Here is a 22,706-nt window from a genome sequence, read left to right on the forward strand (position 1 = left end):
AACAATATAAATAACTCATGTTTTTTATATCCAGCACATATCAATCCTTGAATGTGTTTGGTGTCTGTCAGAAAAGAAAGTATAGTCCCCAATATTCAGATTTTTGATCCTACAAGCATCTTCCAATTGTAACATTTCCGTATAATTAAACACATTTTGGAGAAGATGGGGGGAAGTGAAGAGAGGGGAGAGACTTCTGAGGTAAATGCTCTCTGGATTTATGGCTGTTAAAATCTCACATGCTCTTTGGTTCTTTCTTTTATTTATGTAAACTGCTTCAGTCGCCCACAACGTAAAAGAGATGCAAGCTTGGTTGATAGTTTGTAAGCTTTGTGTTCTCTTTGTAGGATCAAAAATCTTTTAGACATTTAACCCACTGAAGCCATCATATACTATCCTACTATATAATTCCTTTAGCGTCTTCCCGACAACGTACATTTATGCTGGGGCACCTGCACGGGCGCACCAGCATAAAAGGGCGCCGTGGAACGCCGCTTTGGAAGAGCGCCACTAGCGGCAGAGGGCCGGGCGAGTAGGCCTGGCTGGCTGCCACGGGCTTCGTAGCCCAGTTGGAGGCGGGCGGGAAGGGTGGCAAGCCGGGAAGACCCGGGGGAGCCACGGTGGAGGAGAAGCGCCTGCGGCCCGCTGCCCTCTGACCTCCACCAGAGCTGAGCTGCGCCGCTTTCGGCAGGGACAGGGTGACGGGGCGAGGGTGAAGCGCTTGCTGCCGTGTCAGCCCCACCGGAGCCGCGCGCACCGCTCTCCGCAGACCCAGAGCGAGGGGGCACGAGTAATGCGCCCCCGCCCTGCGAGGCCCGCTGGAGCAGCGGCACTCCACTCTGCACGGAGCTGGGGCGAGGGGGTGCGAGCAAAGCGACACAGCCCTGAGAGGCCCCTGGACCCGTGGTGCGCCACTCTCAGCTCCAACCTCCATTGCCTCCCTACCTGCCATCCCTCCCCACACCCCACCTGCCTCTCAGCCCTCCCCAAACCCCCATTGCCTCCCTACCTGCCATCCCTCCCCACACCCCACCTGCCTCTCAGCCCTCCCTAAACCCCCATTGCCTCCCTACCTGCCATCCCTCCCCACACCCCACCTGCCTCTCAGCCCTCCCCAAACCCCCATTGCCTCCCTACCTGCCATCCCTCCCCACACCCCACCTGCCTCTCAGCCCTCCCCAAACCCCCATTGCCTCCCTACCTGCCATCCCTCCCCACACCCCACCTGCCTCTCAGCCCTCCCCAAACCCCCATTGCCTCCCTACCTGCCATCCCTCCTCAGACCCCTCCTGCTTTTCACCTCTCCCCAGACCCCCTTGCCCCCCACCTGACAGCCCGTCCTAACCACCCCCCACCAGCTCTCCCCAGCCCCAGCTTTCTAGAGCCCGTTGTATTTATTTGTGCAACGGGCTCTGTTTCTAGTTTAAGATATTACTTCAAAAATAGTTTCTTGATAAGAGGGGGGAGAGAGCACATTTTGGGGGAGTTTGCCGTCTTTATTTTTTTCCCCCACCTATCTTTTTCTTAGATCCATTACCCCATTCATGTCTCCGAAAATCATTATCTTCTTGAAAATTGAAAATGGATTGGAAAACATTTTCATAAAAACTTTCTCTTGCATTGTTTGGTGCATATATTGTTGCTAGTGTGTAAATCTTGCCTTCCAGGAGCCTGATTTTCAAAATCAAATATCTTCTATCAGAGTCTCTTAATTCTTCTGTAACATTTATTTGTAAAATGTTTATACAAACCGCAATACCTTTAAAAATGATAAATTCTTAATAAACACACTAATACATACAAGCAAATAACAGGAACAAAGCCCCAAAGAATCATAGAAATTATATTATGATATAACAGGAAGGGGGGGGGGACAATCCTGTGCTTCATCGGCAATTGTAACTGAGACCCTCATGTGAGATCTGAGGGGACTTGAGCCCCTTAGCCCCCATGTAGTTCACTGGCTGCCTGGGGGGGGATCAGCCCCCCCTGGCCAAATCCGGGGGGGGGCTCGAGCCCCTCAGCCCCCCCATAGTTTACACCTATGGTTAGTTGATGGCTCTATATCATTCTGAAGGCTGCCACACGTCTCATTAAAAGCAGCATCCATTGTGTGCATCTGGATGCTGCAAATTCACTCTAGCAAGGTTCAACAAGGGGTTGCACAAAAGCAAAGAAAAATAAACCTCAGCTCACACAAGCCAAGTACCATTATTATTTGAATAGCAATATCAGAATGCTTCACAAAGTGATGGAATTGATCTGGTTGGTGGGAATCACAGTATTTCTGTTTAATGTTCATTTAGTATCAGCAATGTATTAGGTACAAGGCAAAATCAACAGTCTCTGGTTAGTGTGAGTGTTCAGATGCAAGCCTCTCCACTAACTAGGATATGTCAAACCAGCCTCGAAAACCATGGTTTGAAATTGGTTTAACTACTGTGGTCTTAAATCTGATTTTGTGTAACACATGAACGTGAACATCCTGACTTAATCCTGAAATATTCCTTGGCACTGTCCTCGCTGCAAGAAGTCAGGATGCCAGCTGGGCCTCTGCATGGGAGAGAGAGGAAAGAGCGAAAGCAATCAAACAAGTATTAATGGGGGCAAGTCAGAATTTGAACCATCTTCTGAGTGCCAAACTCTGGCTTCCCAAAGTAACCAAATAAACCATAGTTTCACATTATGTCTGGCTGTGGCATCTCCATCCCCATGCTACTCCTTCCCTGTCAAAAAGTGGGGTAATGTTAGCACAGGAAGGAGCTACAGCATTTGTGGCATAGGAAGGTGAGAAACTGCAGTGGCTTCCACATTGCCAGCATAATAGAAGAACCCCATTTATTTTTCCACAGTTGCACATTAAGCTTCATAACAGAGGAGCAGGGATTTGAACCTGACTTATCTACTAGCCATTCAAGCACTGCTTCCCTACATGGCACTGAGTGATTCCTGAAAAACCCTCAGACTGACACACCCTGGCTAACTAGGGGAGCTCCAAACTAAGACACTCCAAAGCCTCCTTTGCCTTCTAGGCTTCTCTCCCAGGATGCAGAGCATTTTAGTCTCCCAATGGCCATTGATTGCAATCATTTAAAAACCATCATTCTCAATCAGCCGTCAGGAAATTTCTACCCGCTACTGCTGTGAAACAACATACTGTGTTTGTCTGCTCATTTATCACAGCTGACAAGGGGCTTGAATGAGCTTAGATATGCATTACACACACATACACCACTTGTATTATATAGGTCAGTGTACACAAACAGGAGCAATGTACACTGTGTGAATTATTGGGGGTTTATGTCACCAGATAAATTGCTATTCAGCTTTCTGTGTTCCATATTCAGAGCCTGCATACAGATGGGGTAATTCAGACAGAGAAACAGATTAGATGGCAAAACGTGTATGAGAGAAAGAGCTCAATACACATGCTGAGGAATGTTTTTAAAAAATGTATGTTCAAATAAAGGCATTTGTATTCAAGCTCAGAGGCAGGGGCTGGGGCATTTAATTAATTTTTAATTAGAGTGATTTATTTGATATTAAAAATGGACATTTAATTTGGCTTTTCATTTTCTATTCTCCATTTCTTCCACTCAGCAGAGCCCAGGAGACGAAAGTGGATTGGTCTTACCTGGATCCTGTCTTGTGCAAAAACAAGCAACTGGCAAAGGAAGGAAATGATTTCAAATAAAATAAGAATTTGTGGAAGACATCCATTATATTTACAACCATGTTTCTATATCCATAAATCGCACCAGTCATTAAGCTGTACCACGGCTGGCTAGCAGTCTTATAAATTATTATTTAAGCAGTAAAATTAAACAAATGGCACTTCAAGCTGCAACATGGCAGAAGAAATAGACCCTTTCCGAACCAGTTAATTTTGCTGGTTCATTCCTCAAATTGCAACTATTTATTTGCAGCCCTCCGCACCCTGTTTTGTGCCATTAGTAGTGGGTCCCAGTTTTTTGCAGCTTTTTCCTGGGTTTTCTGGGAGCACTGTTTCCCCAACTTATTTTTAAAGCTGAAGGGATGTGGAAAACTGGTCTTTTTATTCCATAGAGCTTTTTTGTTGTCTTCACATATCTTGATACCCATAGAAGGTACACAAAGTGTCTTGGATATCCTTGCTTTCTTGCTTGTTTCCCTAATGCCACCCCGCAAAAAGCAGTTGTACAAATTGATTTGCCTATCAATACAGCATGGTATGTATTGTGTATAAATGTATGCACAACGTTGCTGATTGTTCCATAGTTTCCATTCTCTTTTTCTGCCTTCCTTTCATACACAAACACTTGTTCAGTTTGAGAAGGGAAGGAGAGCAAGGTTAGATCTGCAAATCCATGCACAGAGTATCCCGGAATACAACAGATAGAGCAGGGGTCCCCAACATGGTGCCCATGGGCACCATTGCACCCACTGACACCTTTCCCGGTGCCCACCAAATGTTTTTAGAAAGTGAGTGGGGCCAGTTGGAGCTTTTGCCAAGGATGGCTTCTGATTGGCCATTGGAGTATTGATTGGCTGTGCAGATTTTTTAAAACATTGCTTTGGCAGAAGCTGTTTCCACAGCATGATCTTCACTGTGTGACTGAAGACAACCTGTAGCAGCTATTTTGCGTCTGGCTCTGCCTCCTGCAGCAGCCATTTTGTTGCTGTGCCCATCACACTTTTCAGAATGCCAAATGTGCCTGCAGGCTCAAAATGGTTGGGGATCCCTGAGCTAGAGGTTCAAAAATATTGTCTTGTTTATGTTGTATGTTAGGCATACACACATGCAAGCATGCACACACCCCTCTCTCTATATAGTTATATGTACCTATATAATTAGTAATGATGGTAAATACATACTATGACAGTAAATACTACTTTATAATCTAATATCAGGATATTGCCAGGAATATAAGGGAACAGTTGCTAGTCTTGACTTAACAAAGATCATGGAAGGTGCTTTTTTCAAAAAGATACTTTCATGAAGAATGGCTGCCCTGAGCTTTCAGCTAAACATGCCAAATAGAGGCCCAGAACAGAACAGCCTTGAAGAGTGGTAAAGAATAAGGAGTAACAGAATTTTGTGGCCTCTCATAGACTAGAAACAGTCTAACCCATATCAATAGACAGGGCTTTTTTTCTGGGAAAAGAGGTAGTGGAACTCAGGACCGCACAATGATGTCACTTTGGGTCAGCTGGAACAAGGGGAGAGTTTTTTAGTTTAAATCAGCCTTGATGAAAATGGTCACATGGCCGGTGGCCTCGCCCCCTGATCTCCAGACAGAGGGGAGTTTAGATTGCAGCATGGAGGGCAATCTAAACTCCCCTCTGTCTGGAGATCAGGGGGCGGGGCCACTAGCCATGTGACCATTTTCAAGAGGTGCCGGAACTCCATTCCACCACGTTCCAGGTGAAAAAAAGCCCTGTCAATAGATATACTGAATACTGGGTCCCATGCCTGAGAAGCATCTGAGAATGGCAAGAATATCCAACTAAGAAGTAAAGATCATTAGGGTTTGTCAGGAGCATGCCTCTAGCTGAATTTTAGTCCTGACAAGAGTTATTTAGAACAATAGCCAATATCAAACTACCCGAAAGCAGAACAAAATTTTAAAAATTTCCAATGAAGACAGAGTTCCTATACCTAGGTAGTAGGCTGTCAGGCTCGGGGATCTGGCTCCTGTCTCTCAATGGGGCACCGCTTGCACTCACTTGAATGGTAAGGAGTCTAAGTGTGGTCTTAGATGCCTCATTATTGATGGAGGCCCAGATCGTGGCAGTTGCCGGATTGGCATTTTACTCTCTATCAGATCAGGCAGCTTGCTTCCTACCGTTCGACCCATGACCTGGCAACAGTGATCCATGCAACGGTCATCTCCAGGTTGGACTACTATAACTTGCTCTATGCTGGGCTGCCCTTGGACCTGCTCTGGAAGTTACAGCTGGTGTAATGCAGCGGCACATCTTCAGGACTCCGTTCTGGTTGCATATGACACCTGTCCTGCGCTAGCTGCACGGGCTCCCAGTGGAATTCTGGATCAGGTTCAAGGTGTTGGGTTTAACCTTTAAAGCCCTTAGTGGACTAGGACCAGCATACCTACAGGACCATCTCTTACCCTATATTCTCCAGAGGCTGCTAGGTTCAGCAGACAAACATCTACTGGTGGTTTTTGTTGGAATAGGCGACTCAGCCTGCCTTTGGACACTTGGGGGAGCTGCATGTCTCTTTGAATGTAATGTATAAGTCTAGCAATCTGCCACTCTCTTGTCTAGGGTGGGAACGCCTACTGACTCCTCCTCTCTTGCCTCTGTGCCTCTTGGGTAATCTCTCTCTCCACATGGTCTTCCAAAGAGGAAAGATGTAAATCCTCCATGCTCCTTATGGAGCCCTTCTTTTTGTCCACAAACCCACACCTACAACCTTGCTGCCTAGTTTCAGGCCGTGGCATTAGAATAGGGAATGTAACTCTTTAGATTAGGATCTTTTCCTTCTTATTACCAGAAGATATGCCATGGAAGAAATCTGCTACAATAAACTGTAAGTTCTATCTTTCTATGATTTTGTCTGAAGATTAATTAATTAATGCACGTTTTAAAGGGTTTAAATGCTTCTGACTAAATGGCTCTGCTATGTTACTCTGCTAAGTTACTAAACTAAACCAAACTAAATATATATTCCCAATAGTTTTGACCTTTAAAGCCCTTAGCAGACTGGGACCAGCATACCTATGGGACCATCTCTTACCCTATTTTCCCCAGAGGCTGCTTGGTTTAGCAGACAAACATCTACTGGTGGTTTTGACCTTTAAAGCCCTTACTAGACTGGGACTTGCATACCTATGGGACCATCTCTTACCCTATATTCTCCAGAGGCTGCTCGGTTCAGCAGACAAACATGTACTGGTGAGTCCCTGGCCCCCAAGGAGGTACACCTTGCCTCAATCAGGGCCCAGGCCTTTTTGGCCCTGGCCCCAGCCTGGTGGAACTCTCTGTCTGTGATGATTTGGCCCCAGTAGGATTTACTATCATTCTGCTGGGCCTGCAAGATAGTGACGTTCCACCAGGTCTTTGGTAGTCAAGGCAAGCAGGCCTCCAACTCGGCTTCCTACCGGGGGGAGGGGCATGTTGTTCTGATGTGATGATTGTCAATGGCCCCCACGGACCCAGAATTGTATACCATACTGTGCTATGTGTGCTACTGAGGGCGAATCTGTAAATTGTATCTAATTTTTATGCTACCGGTTTTATCTGTTTTATTTGATATCTTTTAAACAGATGTGATGCTCTGAGCCAGTTTGCAGGGAGATCAGACTATAAATTTAAATAGTAGTAGTAGTAGTAGTAAACAGCAAAGATGCCAGATAAGGTGTCCTAGAAATGTACTATGGGTGATGATAAGGCCTATTATTAGTTATTATTGAAAGAGAGAGTACCTGAAGAGCCCATGAAGTGAATCTCAGTGACTGGGCCTATTCAAATGGGAGGCAATGTTTCTTCAGATACCCTTGGTAAAGACTGTTAAGAGCATTACAGGACAAAGCCAGCATTCTGCATTGTATCTTTAAACAAACTAGTAGCCAACAAAGATCTTGTAAAACGGTAATTTGTTCAGTATGGATTATTTCACGCCGATCAGGCAATAAACCATCATCCTGGTCTGAAGAACAGCTAGCAGCACCAACACTTCAGTCTAATCAGGATTGTGCTTCAGTTTGTTAGGTTCCAGCAATCTCCAAGCACCTCTTCAGCATATCTGCGTAATCCAGTATGTACTTATGTGTGACTGGTTGTGCTAGCTGCAGATCAGGATGTGCATTCAAATGTACATCTGAGAAATGTAGTCTTCTCTGGATCTACATGCATATATACGTTATGCGTTCTAACACTGCCATCTCCCTTCCCCTATGGAGTAACCACACGTGGCTAATAAACTGTGTTTGTTTTGGTGGTTCAGAAATTGTAGGAGTCTGTTCTTTTTAATTTGCCCTGATAAGTAGTAACTAGTAGCCAGATTGAATTTCACTGTATGTGGATGAATTAACCGTTGTAAGGGTTTGCCAGGTAACTCTCAAAACACTGCATGAGTTAAAGAACTTTATTGATAAGCTACCAGTTCAGTGCTTATTCCATCTTTGACAGGAATGGTGTTTCTCTACAAGCACAAAGCATATGTAGAATTCTAAGCACAGGCAAATTTCTAAATCCCCACCCCCTTTAGGTAACAACCAGCTAAATTCAAGCGGAAGCCTCTAGGTGGGAAAGAGCAGAGTTGATGCAGGAAAAGTCTCAAGGTTGTGAGTGTCTGTGCCAGCACTTCTTCCCAGGCTCAGGCAAGAGGAGTGTGGGAGAACATACAGATAACAGTAGAGACAGCCCCTCCTATGCATATTTTCACATCACAGCAAAGAGTCCAGTAGTACCTTTAACCAGCTTTATTGTAGCATAAGCTTTCGAGAGCCGCAGCTCTCTCCATCAGATGCGTGTCAGGTGCTACTGGACTCTTTGCTGTTTTGCTACTGCAGACTAACACGGCTAACTCCTCTGGATCTATTTCACATCACAGTCAAGCAATAGCTTCAATCTTTAGTTACACCCATAGCATCAGAGCCCAACCAAACATTACACAGGGTTTTGTTGAGTATGGCAGATGAACACCTGACAACTATATGATACTGTTTTCAGAAGATTTTTTGCTACCAATTATTCATGAAATATTTTAGTGCCGTTTTCATATCCAACTGTCCCTATATATCACTGTCCCTACTTTGCCTTTTGGGAAGACTTTGCTGCTCTAACTTTAACTGTAAAAAAATCAAACAAATCATTATTGTAAATTATGCGGCCAAAGGCCGTAGCTATACAGATTTATTCTGAGATGTCTAAACACACAATACTAGTAAATGGCTTTCCTACCATCAGTTCCCCCATACAGGTTGTAAAATCGTATGTATTTATTTACTTTTTTATCCTGCCCTTCTATGGAGCTCAGAGCAGTGTACATAATTCTCTCCTTCTCTATTTTACTCTGACATCATCCTTGTGAGGTAGGTTAGGATGAAATAGTGTGACTGGCCCAGGTAACCCAGCAAGCTTCATGGAAGAGTAGAGATTTAAAGTTGCACATTCCAGATGCTCTAACCACTAGACAAAACTTGCTGTGAATATGTTGGAGTTGCTGAACATGTTAAGAGTTGAAGGTACTCTATAAGTACTGCCATATCCATTGCAAGCTTAAACATTCTTATGTTTTTAAAAAAGGAAACTGTTACGGTCCTTGTAGTGTACTGGGAGCTTCAAGCAAAAGGCAGTAGCAAGGCTCCTTACAGCTGCATTCTGATTGGCCGGGTTGTTGAGCCGGCCAATCAAGATTCACCTACAGACTAACAAACTAGTGAATAGGGTTTCTGGATACCTGGTGTTTGCTGTTGGTTGAGTTAAATTGTGGGTGTGTTTTGGTGGGGAGTTGAGTGTTTTATAACTGCCGTTTGATGCTTGTGCTTTCAGTAGTAATGTTCCTGTTAATGAAAGAGTTATTGGAAATCACTTGAACTGTTGTACTCACTACATAATACTGGCGACAAAGGTAGGATCCTGCTTAGGTAGGCAGTCCTGAGACTAGAGCTGAATCATTTACTGGCGAGGAATTGTCGCCTCAGCCAACCGGTACACATGCACTCAGGGTAGCCGTCAGTATGGCCACCAAGGGCCATTTCGAACCGTTTGACGCTGCTGCCAAGGACTGGGACTTGTATGTCTCCTGATTCCAGTTTCATCTCACAGCAAATGACATCACCAATGCTGAGCATGCCAAGGCCACATTCCTCAGCGTCTGTGGGCGATCCACCTTCGAGATTGCCTGCACTCTCATGGCACTGGAAGAACTAGAGGCAGTCTCATTCACAGCAATCAAGGCCAAGCTACAAGAGCACTTCTCACCACAGACTTCCAGAATTGCATGCTGCCACACTTTCTATAAGTGAGACCAGGCCCTGGGAGAGACAATTGCCGCCTTCATCATACTGCTGGGAAAGGGTGCATACCTGTGTGAATTTTCCAACCTCGAGGAGGCCCTCTGTGATCACTTTGTGTGTGGCCTCTGGGATGAGATGCTCCAGAGATGGCTTTTCAGAAAGAGGAACCTGGACTTCAAGACGGCCTATGAGGAGGCCATTGCCACAGAAGCCGCAGAGCAGTCAACAAAGGAGGTCCAACAGGAGCACAGCCCCCCTCCTTCCTGCAAGACCAAAGCTGTCCACCAGGGATGCATGCAGGACTTTTCTATGGATGAGGACAACAAGGAGGTCTTGCACACAAAGGTCGCCAGCCGGAAGCAAGAGGGGATGCAGTCATTCCAGGGGGTCCCTTGCACCAGCTGTGAGGGGTCCCACCAGAGAACGTCATGTAGGTTCCAGAATGTACAATGTAGGAACTGAAGGAAAACTGGACACATTGCCCACGTCTGCCTCTCTGCTCGGCTCCATGATGCATCACTATGAGCAAGTCACATGTTACCACCAGCAACCAGAAAGACATATGCGCCAGCTGGAACCAACAGTGTTTCCGTCTTAATGCTACAAACACTGACATGCACCAAAATGAAGGTGACGGTGAGGATACAAGATGTGCCCTGTGAGATGGAAGTCGACTCCGGGTCTGCACAGTCCATTGTTTCCTCCAGCACATTCCAGCACATCTGTTCCAAGGCATCCAGCCACTAGCCCGAATAATTCAATTTGCTCCTCAAAGACTTCCAGGGCTGCCGAGTGCCAGTCGTGGGCATCAGCATGTTCCAGGTAACCTACAAGGACTTTAAGGGCCCACTTCAATTGCTAGTTGTCGGGGGCCACCAACTGACCCTACTTGGCCTAGAATGGTTCCAACTATTGGGCATCCTAGTGACGGGCGTCCAACAGATCAGCTATGTTGATGTCACAGCCATCTGTAACGGAGTTCCCCACAGTGTTCGATGGTTCCTTGGGAAGTACACCAGCCCACCAGTATCCTTTGACCTCAACAGTGGCTCCCATTTGCCCAAATCCCCGCCAAGTTCCTTTTGCTCTCAAGTTAAAGATAGATGAGGAACTGGACTGGCTGATCGAGCAGGGAGTCCTGGAGCCAGTTCCATACGCAAAATAGGAGACACCAATAGAGGGCTTGATTGTAAAGAAGTTACGGAGAATGGAGTGGACAGCCCAGTGGAAAGCATATGGGTAGAAATAAGGGGAGGAAGGACAAAGGGTATTATTGTTGGAGTCTGCTACAGACCACCTGACCAGCAAGAAGAAATGGATGCTGCCCTCTTTGAACAGATTGGGAGAGTATCCAGACATCAGAACCTTGTAATTATGGGTGACTTCAACTTCCCCGATGTGTGCTGGGAGACAGGCTCAGCAAAGCGTCATGAATCACGCAATTTCCAGACCTGCCTGGCTGATAACTTCCTTTTTCAAAAGGTGGAGGAAGCTACAAGGGCCTTGGCCATACTAGACTTGATATTAACCAACAGGGAAGAATTGGTAGATGAGGTGAAGGTGGTGGGGACCTTAGGGGGAAGTGACCATGTCCTCCTTGAATTCCAGTTGCTGTGGGGGGGCCAAGGAAATTCATAGCCAGACTCGTAGGTTAGATTTTCGTAGGGCCAACTTCGATGAACTCAGAGGCTTGATGAGAGTCATTCCGTGGGGGAGTGTGCTGAAAGGGAAAGGAGCAAGTGAAGGGTGGGCCCTTCTCAAACAAGAGCTTTTGCAAGCTCAAGCCCTCACTATCCCAGCAAGACGGAAACATGGTAAGGCCTCCAAGAAACCGATGTGGATGTACAGAGAGCTCCTGAGTAAGCTAAGGGAGAAAAAGGAAATGTTCAGGAAATGGAGAGAAAGACAGACCTCTAAAGAGGAGTATATGAGTGTTACTAGGTACTGCAGATCAGCCATCAGAGAGGCCAAAGCTCAGCACGAGCTGGGTCTGGCCAGGAGGGCTCGCTACAATAAGAAAAACTTCTACAGATATGTGAGAAGCAAATACAAGGTAAAAGAGGCAATTGGACCGCTGTTGGGATAGATGGAGAAACTCTGATGCAGGACAGAGAAAAAGCAGACAGGCTTAATGACTTTTTTGCCTCTGTTTTCTCCCTGAAGAACTCAGGCACATCTAGAGATAGTAGAAAATGTGACAGGACACCTGAGTGACTAGTTGACATTGACAGAGAGGTTGTGGAGAGGCATCTGGCTGCTCTGGATGAATACAAATCCCCTGTCCATCATCTTCAAAGCCTCCCTGAGGACTGGGGATGTGCCACAAGATTGCAGAAGAGCTAATGTTATCCCAATCTTTAAGAAAGGGAAGAAGGATGACCCGGGAAACTACAGGCCGGTCAGTCTGACTTCTGTTGCTGGGAAGATATTAGAACAGATTTTAAAGGGATCAATCTGTAAGCATCTGAAGGACCACTCAGTGATCTGGGGAAGTCAGCATGGTTTTGTTCCTAACAGATCTTGCCAGACCAACCTGGTTTCCTTCTTTGATCGAGTGACCAGCTTACTGGATCGGGGGAACTCTGTTGACGTGATTTATCTGGATTTCAGTAAAGCTTTTAATAAGGTCCCCCATGACATTCTGATGGGCAAACTGGAAGATTGTGGACTGGACTATAGGACAGTTCGGTGGATAGGGAACTGGTTAGAGGACCGCACCCAAAGAGTGGTGGTCAATGGCGTTTCATCAGATTGGAGGGAGGTGTCCAGTGGGGTGCCGTAGGGCTCGGTTTTGGGCCCGGTACTTTTCAATATTTTTATCAATGATCTGGATGAAGGAGTGGAAGGGCTGCTCATTAAATTTGCTGATGATACCTAATTGGGAGCAGTAGCAAACACCCAAGAAGATAGAATTAAAATTCAACAAGACCTGACTACTCTGGAGAAGTGGGCAGCTGTGAATAGGATGCAATTCAACAAAGATAAGTGCACAGTATTACATCTGGGCCACAAAATGGGAAGCACAAATACTGGATGGGGGATACACTTCTGGGCAGTAGTATATGTGAAAGAGATCTTGGGGTAAGAGTGGACTGTAAACTAAATATGAGCAGTCAGTGTGATGTGGTAGCAAAAAAGGCCAATTCAATCCTGGGTTGTATCAAAGGGGCCATAGCGTCGAAATTGCAGGAGGTCATAGCCCCTCTCTATACTGCCTTGGTCAGGCTGCACCTGGAGTATTCTGTGCAGTTCTGGAGGCCTCACTTCAAAAAGGATGTGGACAAAATCGAGAGGGTGCAGAGGAGAGCGACAAGAATGATCAGGGGTCTGGACACTAAGCCCTACGATGAAAGGCTAAGGGCCTTGGGAATGTTTAGTTTGGAGAAGAGGAGGTTGAGGGGGGACATGATTGCTCTCTTTAAATATTTGAAAGGCTGTCATTTGGAGGAGGGCAGGGAGATGTTCCAGTTGGCAGCAGAGCCTATGCATCGCCTCCTGGAGTCTTCTACACCCTGGGCCTGGGGTTGAAAAGAAGCCACAGCATTCGCCACTGTGAAGGACCTCTTGTCATCAGAGAGTGTCCTAATGCACCTCAACAAGAAGAAGCACCTTGTCCTTGCTTGTGATGCCACGCGATATGGCACCAGGACCGTCCTCGGCCACAAGATTTCCTGCGGGCATGAGGCCCCTATTGCCTACTTCTCCAGGACACTGCTGTCAGCAAAGCGCAACTATGCACAGATCGACAAAGAGGTGCTGGCCATTGTTGTTGGGGTCAAGAAGTTCCACAACTACCTGTATGGCCAGAACTTCGTCATCATCACAGATCACAAGCTGCTGCTGGGCCTCTTCACACTGGACTGGCAGATGCTGCAGATCATGTCCCCATGGATGTTGCACAGGACTGTGTTCCTGTCCGCCTACTCCTATGACCTACAACATCGCCCGGGCAAGGCATTAGGCCATGCAGATGCCTCCAGAGCCTTCCGCTGCTGGACACTGCGGTCAACACAGCACCGGCCCACCACGTTCTGCTGCTCGAAGAACTGCCCCATCTGCTGATCCGCAACTCTGACATCGCTGCGCACTCTGCCAAGGACCACACCCTGGCCCGAGTTCTCAACTGGGTGTGGAGGGGGTGGCCGGAGGGCTGCTTGGCCGAGGAGTTCGAGCCATTCAGTTCCCACAGCACAAACTCTCCATACATAAGGGCTGCCTGCTGTGGGGGAACTGAGTCATTATTCCACCCAAGCTATGGCAGCTTGTCCTCGAGGCACTGCACATCAGCCACCCAGGCATCGTGCACATGAAGGCACTTGCCTGCAGCTATGTCTGGTGGCCTGGCATGGACAAAGCAATTGAAGGGTGGGTCCATACTTGCCAGCCATGCCAAGAGTCACATCCAGCCCCAGTCCAAGCTCCAGTTCACCCATGGGAGTCGACATGCATGCCATGGTCCCACCTCCACATAGACTTCGCAGGGCCATTCCAAGGATAAGTGTTCCTGATAGTAGTGGACTCCTCCAAGCAGTTGGAGGTCGTTCCATTAGCTACCATGTCCACCACCATTGTCAGTCTGGCACTCCATTGCCTCTTCACAACACATGGACTTCTAGTCACTATCGTGTCTGACAATGAGGCCCAGTTCATGGTGGCAGAGTTCCAACAGTTCCTGGCTGACAACGTCATCCGGCACATCACATCTGCTCCGTTTCACCCCTTGACCAATGGGCAGGTAGAGCGAATGGTGAGAACAACAAAGGACAGTCTCTCCAGGATCACACAGGGAAACTGGCATGCCTGATTGGCTGCGTTCTTACTACACAGCACATAATGCCCAACTCCACCACAGGGTGCAGCCCAGTGAAACTCCTGATGCACAGAAGGCTCACTACCACACTCGACAGACTGCATCTGGACCTGTCACCAGAAGAGCCACAGCTACCCATGGGAGAGGGAAGAGCATTCCAACCGGGAGATTTGGTCTACACCTGAAACTATGGCGACGGCCCAACCTGGTTGCTGACATCAGTGCAAAGAGCGACTGGATCAGTGTCTTACAGGGTGCTCATGACTGATGGTCGGGAGTTGCATCACCATATGGATCAGCTAAGACGAAGATGGCCAGAAAGAGCAGCGGCAGATGGAGACATCCTTGCGGCCAGTGCACCGGAACTCATAGCATTACCAAGTGCAGAAGGGACTCCTGTGAGGCCGATTCCAGCCCCACCAATGACTCCGCATCCAGAGGCAAATGCTATGGGGAGTTCGCCGGGACTGTGTTCCAGACCTGCTGTGGCACCAGCACCAGAGCAATCTATGGCGGCGGATTTGTGCTATGGAGGGAAATAGACTGTAGCATTCTCAGCGGGAGTGGGTTCCACCCCACTATCTAAAGGAATATGTTTGTCATCAGGTTCAATCTTGACTTAGGGGGGAGGGGTGTAGTGTACTGGGAGCTTCAAGTAAAAGGCCTTAGTAGCAAGGCTCCTTACAGCTGCATTCTGATTGGCCAGGTTGTTGAGCTGGCCAATCAGGATTCTCCTACAGACTAATGAACTAGCGAATAGGGTTTCTGGATACCCGGTGTTTGCTATTGGTTGAGTTAAGTTGTGGGTGTGTTTTGGTGGGGAGTTGTTTTATAACTGCCGTTTGATGCTTGTGCTTTCAGTGGTAATGTTCCTGTTAATGAAAGAGTTATTGGAAATCACTTGAACTGTCATACCCACTACATAATAGTCCTGAATCAAAGCCAACAGATTAGGTTATTGCGCAGTAAAAGAATACAGTATGCAATGCTGGTGAAAAGCCTTGAGCAATTGGTGAGAGAGGTATTCAGGGCATAACTCTTCATAGAAGAAAAGAGGTATCATAAATACACAAGAGGGCTGCTATTTCAGTCTAGGGAATATTGGCAGACCCATCTCTGCCCTTATGTACTTTTTTGTCACAGGAATGGCTTTGCTCACCTTGAAATCTTTTACTTTCCATAACACTATTTACAGGGGGAAAGTCAACAAAAGAAGATACTACAAAGCAGATTTTGTGCAGGACACAGAATCCATACTATTCTACTAGTGGAACTTTTTTGCTCCCTTGGGGGGGGGGAACCCTTTTATTTATAAATTTCTATCACTGAATTCTGAACCATCAATTACAAGAAAGCATCTAGTAAAGAGCAAATGACTCAAGTGCCAAGGAAATGTAACAAAACATAATGTCAGTACAAACTCTTTGCCTTGTCTTCAGTTCTGATGTCCTTCTGTTAGACCTTCCCGGTGTTTAGGGCTTGTCACTGATAACACCTTGCCTCCAGTTACCCTAAGCTATTTTTACTGCCATCCCCCTTGAAAAGATTTGGGGAATATGAAGTGCAGTGTGATAAAAGAGGTATATTCAAGGTCACCCAGTGAGTCAATAGCACAACACGGTAATAGAAAAACAAGAGCCTTAACTCCCAAGTCACTCTAAGCACCATGTTTAATAGAACCAATAAAATCCTTTTGTGCTCAGTCTTTAAACACGTCTGATTCAGAGACACCTAGATGCCAACAACAAAATGTGACAAATTAAATTGAACAACAGTAATGAATCCCCCCAGAGATACAAGGAGGATCAAGGAGGACTTCACTTTTAATTACCAGATTATGGGTTTCCAGGATCTAGGCTATGTTTTTAATGCCACACTTTGGCTAAGGCAGTGCAAATTAAAACAGAGCACCAAGCTGTGAGACACCTTAATTAATTAAATATTGTATAAATATGCCTTTGTTTACAAAAGATGTGGGGACGGCTCAGGAGGAAAACCTTCATGAGCAGCTATTTCTGGTGGCTATTTGTGTACAAACAACATTAAAATTCTATTCTTAGTGCATACAAATGCAAAATGTCACCATGGGGACTAATTATATTTCTATTGAAACTCCTTCTGTTTTACACTTATGGGATTGGGCTTTATACTCTGTGGAGTGAACTCTATGGACATGGAGTGGAAGGGGGATGGAATGTGAGATCTTTTTATTTGATCATTTAGATGCTGCACGCGTTTGAATTTCACCAAACTTTTCATCAGGCAAAATGAATATTCAGATCACAGAGGAAAGTGGCTACTTCTCTTATCTCTACATTTAGTTTTCAGGCTGTTCTTGCAGATAAGACAGCCAATGTTGTGGAGTGGTTTGAAGAGGGTTACCAGTTGCTCACTGGTGGCAATCAATCTCCTGGGGCTTTTCTACATTGACCACTGATCACTGGTGATTGGGGGAGGTGGCAAACTGCCTGGCAATTGCTCACCACCAGCAGGCAACCTGGGAAAGTGCACACTGGACTTGCTCCTGGCTAGGTACTATAACATCACTTCCTCAAGTGATGTCATTGCATCAGCAGCAGGCATGCTCCTGCACTTCACAGGGGCCATTTTGGCCCTTAACAGGCTGAAGTGCCCCCTCTCCAAGCACAGGAGCATGCCCGCTGCCAGCATGATGACATCACTTCCTGGTAAGTGCTGGGCTCCCTTCCCTCTCCCACCAGGAGGGTATAGGGACTTGGCAACTCTAAGTTAGAGTGTTGGACCAGGCCTGGAGAGACTCCTGTCTCCAGACCATAGAGAACAGTCCCCTGGATGAATAGCAAATCCAAAGACTGGATTCTATGACATCTCCTCCCCATTGAGCTCCCTCCCCTCTCAAACTCTATGGTCCCCAAGCTCCAACCCAATATGTCTAGGAATTTCCCAAGCAACCCTGGAGGTATTACACAATGGGCCACCAGGGACATTTCAAGCTAGGAAAATTGAGGAAAAACTTAAGCATCTTTTCATCGCACACCATGGTCCAATCTAAGCCAGTGCAGAACCTGCAAAATATACCTGATTAGAAGCCTTATTTAAGGCTCATTTCATGTTCCCCTTCCATGATGGTGCTGGAAGTTTAGTGAAAAAAGAGCCTTACCTCTAAGGAGAAGCCCATATGAGCAAGTTTCAGCATGAAGGCAAAGAAAGAAATTCTGGAATAGGGTGTGCTCATCACAGCAAGCAGGCAAGAAAGATTAAAGAGGAAACTTTAAGAGATAATGGAACAAGGCCACTCCCAGGAAAAGAAAGAAGAAGGAAAGTAGTACCTACAGCAACAGAGCCGGAGAAGAAAATGTTTACAGGGAAGAATTTGAGAAATCAGATGTGAAATTGAGAAGAGAACGCACTAGGGTTGCCCCCACTCTCAGCCTCCTCTCCCCCACCACCACTCACCTGGCCAGAGGAGGAAAAGGTGTGAGAATAGGCCTCCTGGGGCACGCTCCCAGTATGGTGTGACAAATTACTCCCAGGAGTGAAATCATTGTGCAAGCCTCAGGAGTACTCCCAGGCTTCACATTGGGCCAATTTGGCCTGTTTGGGGGTCCAAATCGGCCCAGCACAAAGCCTGGGAGCACTTCTGGGGCCTGCATAATGATGTCACTCCTGGAAGTGATGTCATCATGCTGATCTGGGAACATGTGCGTGTTTTGTGCATGCACAAGAAGAAAATACAGGTAAGTGCTGGGTCCCTCCCTCCCACTGGGAATGTAAGGGGATGTGGCAACCCTAGAATGCTCTGTATGCTTGCTAGAGAGGCCCCTCTGATTTGTTTGAGATCTCAGTAAGTTTACCAGGTTCCCCATTATGGCAGATAAACTCCTACTCCTGCTAACTCTCCCCTGATCTCTCACAGGAAGAAAACAGAGGTGTGTGTGACATCACTTCTGATCACTATGTCCATGATGCTCCAGGACGTGCCTCCCCACAACTCCCCAGGGGTTGCCAGCGCAAGACAGGAAACCCTACATCTGAGTGAATCATCTGCCAGAGTTCCTCAATATGAGTCTCTATCCAGAAGAAGAGAAAGCCAGCTCATAAATTGTATATTTTTCATGAGAGCGTAAAAGCCAACACCAATAATTTCATGAAGATAGATCAAGAAAGCTCATACCCTACCGCAATTTTTGTTAGTCTTATAGGTGCTACTGGACTTTTGCAATAATTTCATGGATCTGTTATGTTAGAAGAAAAGCTGAGTTCACTGTCTTCGGCCCACGACAGAAAGTTCTCCAGCAGCTGCTACACTCCTCTTTCACTGCGAGGTTAGTTGGAGAAAAGGATGGGGCAGAAGGGAAACTGGCTGTAGGGAAGCCTGTGGAAAGCAGAAAGCTAAAAGAAAGCATTTGAAATAAGGCAAGTCTTTCTGAGGTGTCAGAAAATTCTACCAAGAATTCTCAGGAACAGTTTGAGGCTAGTCTGAATCAAGGGACGTTATTCATCACTATTTGTGGGAGCAGCAACAGATAGCCACAATTTACTGCTGAATAGCTGCAATTTCTCCAATTTATCAACAGATAACCCATTAACCAACAATTGCCACCCATCTAATGCAACAGGATCTCTACAAAGACTGCCTCTGCTCCTGAGCCCAAATTGACGTGATCAAACAATCATCTCTCACAACACAACACCCGTACAGGGTAGAAATGCAATAAACAATATCAAAAATAATCCAGACATTATGATTAAAGAAGCTGATAAAGTAGGAGCGGTTTCCATTAGGGGTGTGCAAAACAAAGCAAAAGAGCCAGAAATACACCTGGAAATCACTGTTTTGTTTAGTTAAAGCAGCTTCCAGAATGATGAAACAAATCTGGGAAACCAAATTGTAACCACACCATCCTACCAAAAAGTTCGTGTGTATTTGTTTTGGTTCTTATTTTGCAGTGGCAGCAGCAGCAGGCAGCCACTGGGCTCTCATGGAAGCATCTTGTTTTCCTTAAGGGCATTCACCAATCAGATCCCAAGAGTAGAGGTGGGCACAAACCAGGGGGAAAACAAACTGTGCAGTTTGTGGTTTGTCCTGTTTCATGAACCACGAACCATGAACTTTCATCAACTTACCCCAGTTTGTGAACCGGTTCATGGTTCATGGGATTTAAATGCCCCTTTCTGTGCTGCTGTGATGTGGTACGGGAAGGGACATTTCACCACCACTGGCTTGGATCAGCTGTTTGGTGGGGAGATCCCTGACAAGCAGCTGATCTGGGGGTGGAAATGCACCTTTCCCTGTCGCTGCAAAGCGGCAGGAAAAGGGGAGATCCCCGACAAGCAGCTGATCCGGGGGTGGAAATGCCCCTTTCCCTGCCACTGTGAAGTGGCATGGAAAGGGGCATTTAACCCCTGCAGGCATGGATCAGCTGCTTGTTGGGGAGATCCCTGATAAGCAGCTGATCCGGGGGTGGAAATGCCCCTTTCCCTGCTGCTTAGCAGCGGCAGGGAAAAGGGTATTGGGGTTTAACATGAACCAAACGAACTAGTGTCAAGGGGTCACCCTCCTGCCCACCATTCCAAGTGCTGATCACAGCTGCTCAGATTCCTAGCAGGCCTCCAGGGGGTGGGTGGGTGGGTGGACGACCCTTATTACTTGAGACTCAACAGTCTCTGGGTTCTTTTTTCTGGGGGATTTTGCACACAGTTGGTCAGACACTCAAGACACAAGACATATATAATAGTTGTTTATTAACTTAGAAGAGTGTATGCAAGGTGCAGGAACCACTCCATTAAGGCACAAGCAAATGGCAATAAAATAACAAACAGCTTACCTATTCTTTACTAAACTAACTGACTAAAAACATGAGCTTGCTAACTTGCATTTCTCTGAAGAGGCTTGAGGCTCATACTCGCAAATAAAGTCCATAAACCATACCAGGCAGGTACAGGCATCTCAGGCCTGGCATGGAGCAAAGTCTCTCACATGCTGATGGAATAAGGTAGCATAGGATGATCCAACGAAGTCTCGGTTAGAGTGTGAAGCGTGGTGGTGAGAACAGAGAGAAGCCATCTTTCTATGATTGTCAGCCAATCAGGGGCACACTTGCAATCAGCGTTACTAGCCTGAGAACTGAAAAGGAGTACTTGCAGAGCTAAGACTCCCTTGTCTCTCAAGGACGCCTTATTTGGCAACAGCTCACAGGTGCAATTAATTAACTGAGCTGCACATCCCACTCCCAGGGTGTCAGGCCAAATCTGGGCCTGGAAGATCTTAGAAGCCTGAACCAATGTAGGCAAATGAGCTCACTGTGGCTCCGCTAGACAACCGGCAGACCAGTTTCTGGAAGTTCATGGAAAATGGGCTTCCATGAACTGCTGGTTTGCGAAGCACAAACTGGCCCGGTTCATGATGAACTTTAGTTCATCTTGCGGTTCATGCCCGTCTCTACCCAAGAGCAGAGAGACCTTAACATTATTAATTAACCCTGTTGATAGGAAAGGGGAATGTGCACCATGTGCAGGAGTGCATCTTTTTTCTTGTTGCTAACTGGGCAATGACATTGTCTCCCTGTTAATTGAGTCCTCACAAGGGGAGACTCCCTCCCTGCCTATCAGCTTTGGAAACATTTGAAGGAAGAATATGCAGACTTCAGTCATAGGCTGCAATTCTAAAGATATTTTCCTGGGAGTAAGCACTATTGAATACTATGGGACTTACATATGAGTAGGCCTGTTTAGGGGGGGGGGATATGCCTCTTGGTTGGTTTTGCAGTAAATATTTTAATAAATGAACAAACGTTTGGAAAATTTGAAATATTTGCAATATCAGTGGAATTCAAATGTAATTATTATTAGGGTTGCACATTTTAATTTTTAAGTGCATAGATTAATCTCCTGGAAGTTTACTGTAATCAAGTATAAAATATTTCATTAATTTCTTTATTAATTTCTATCCTGATATTCCTTTAGGAAGACTTTTGAGGGCCACAGGGGAAATGGCATGTCATGGGTCTTTGGGGACAGAAACAAAGTACATGTAAATGTTAGAACAGTCTAAACTAAGATAGGAAAGCTGGAACACTTGGTGTTAAAAGAGAACATAGAAATAGTAGGCATTTCAGAAACTCAGTTGGGCCAATTATCCCTAGATATAATACATCTACAGGAGGAAATGCAAAAATGGGTGACTTCAACTACATTCAGATTGGGTGAATGTTTTTTCTAGACAAAAAAAATACCATAAATGATTGTGCATTGGAGAAGTTGGCCATGAAGCTGACTAGAAATAAGGTGACTCTTGGTCCAGGGTTTGTTTAAACATTCAGAGAGGTATCTCCTAATAAGTTTTGGATACCATTGGCAGCATGATATTACCCAGCAGATCGTTTCCTTTAAAACTATAATTAAATACAGACTTGAGCATAAAACTACCAATGTTTCACATGCTCCCTTTTTCAATTATAAAAGTTGATATTGGATTAATATTTATGTCATTGTTCCAAAGAAAATAAACAGAAAAATAACTGGTTGTAACAAACTACCTTGGAATATTCCTCCCTATTAATCTTGTTCGGAAATGAGGCAGATTTTACTGGGTTTTTGCTAGGGTGCCCATAAAATGTGTCATTTTCTACTGTGATTTGCTTAATAATCAATGAACAGCTTCTAAAACACATTGTAGAATTAACAGCAATCAGCAGCGGAAGGCGAGCTCTGTGACGAAAAGCAAGGAGCCCCTCTAGCATATATTATAAACCACTTACAAAGATTACATATCTGGGGAAACTTGTTCTCTCACCTCCACCTCTGCCCCACACACTTGGAAAATAGGAATGCAAATCAAAAATGTCATCCTCTTTGATGATGTTCACTCCCCAGGACTTCATCAAATATTTTACATCTTCTTTACTTGAGGATTTTACCCTGCTCATGCAGATGGTATTGACAGTTGGGGG

General features: G+C 45.9%; 1 protein-coding gene across 1 annotated transcript in view; it reads right to left on the minus strand.

Moving 5' to 3' along the window:
- Positions 1 to 22,706, minus strand: part of ALK (ALK receptor tyrosine kinase) — a 941,973-nt gene that overhangs the window by 216,652 nt on the left and 702,615 nt on the right. The window lies entirely within an intron of this gene.

Source organism: Eublepharis macularius, chromosome 1 (assembly GCF_028583425.1).
Source record: "Eublepharis macularius isolate TG4126 chromosome 1, MPM_Emac_v1.0, whole genome shotgun sequence".
Lineage (NCBI taxonomy): Eukaryota > Metazoa > Chordata > Lepidosauria > Squamata > Eublepharidae > Eublepharis > Eublepharis macularius.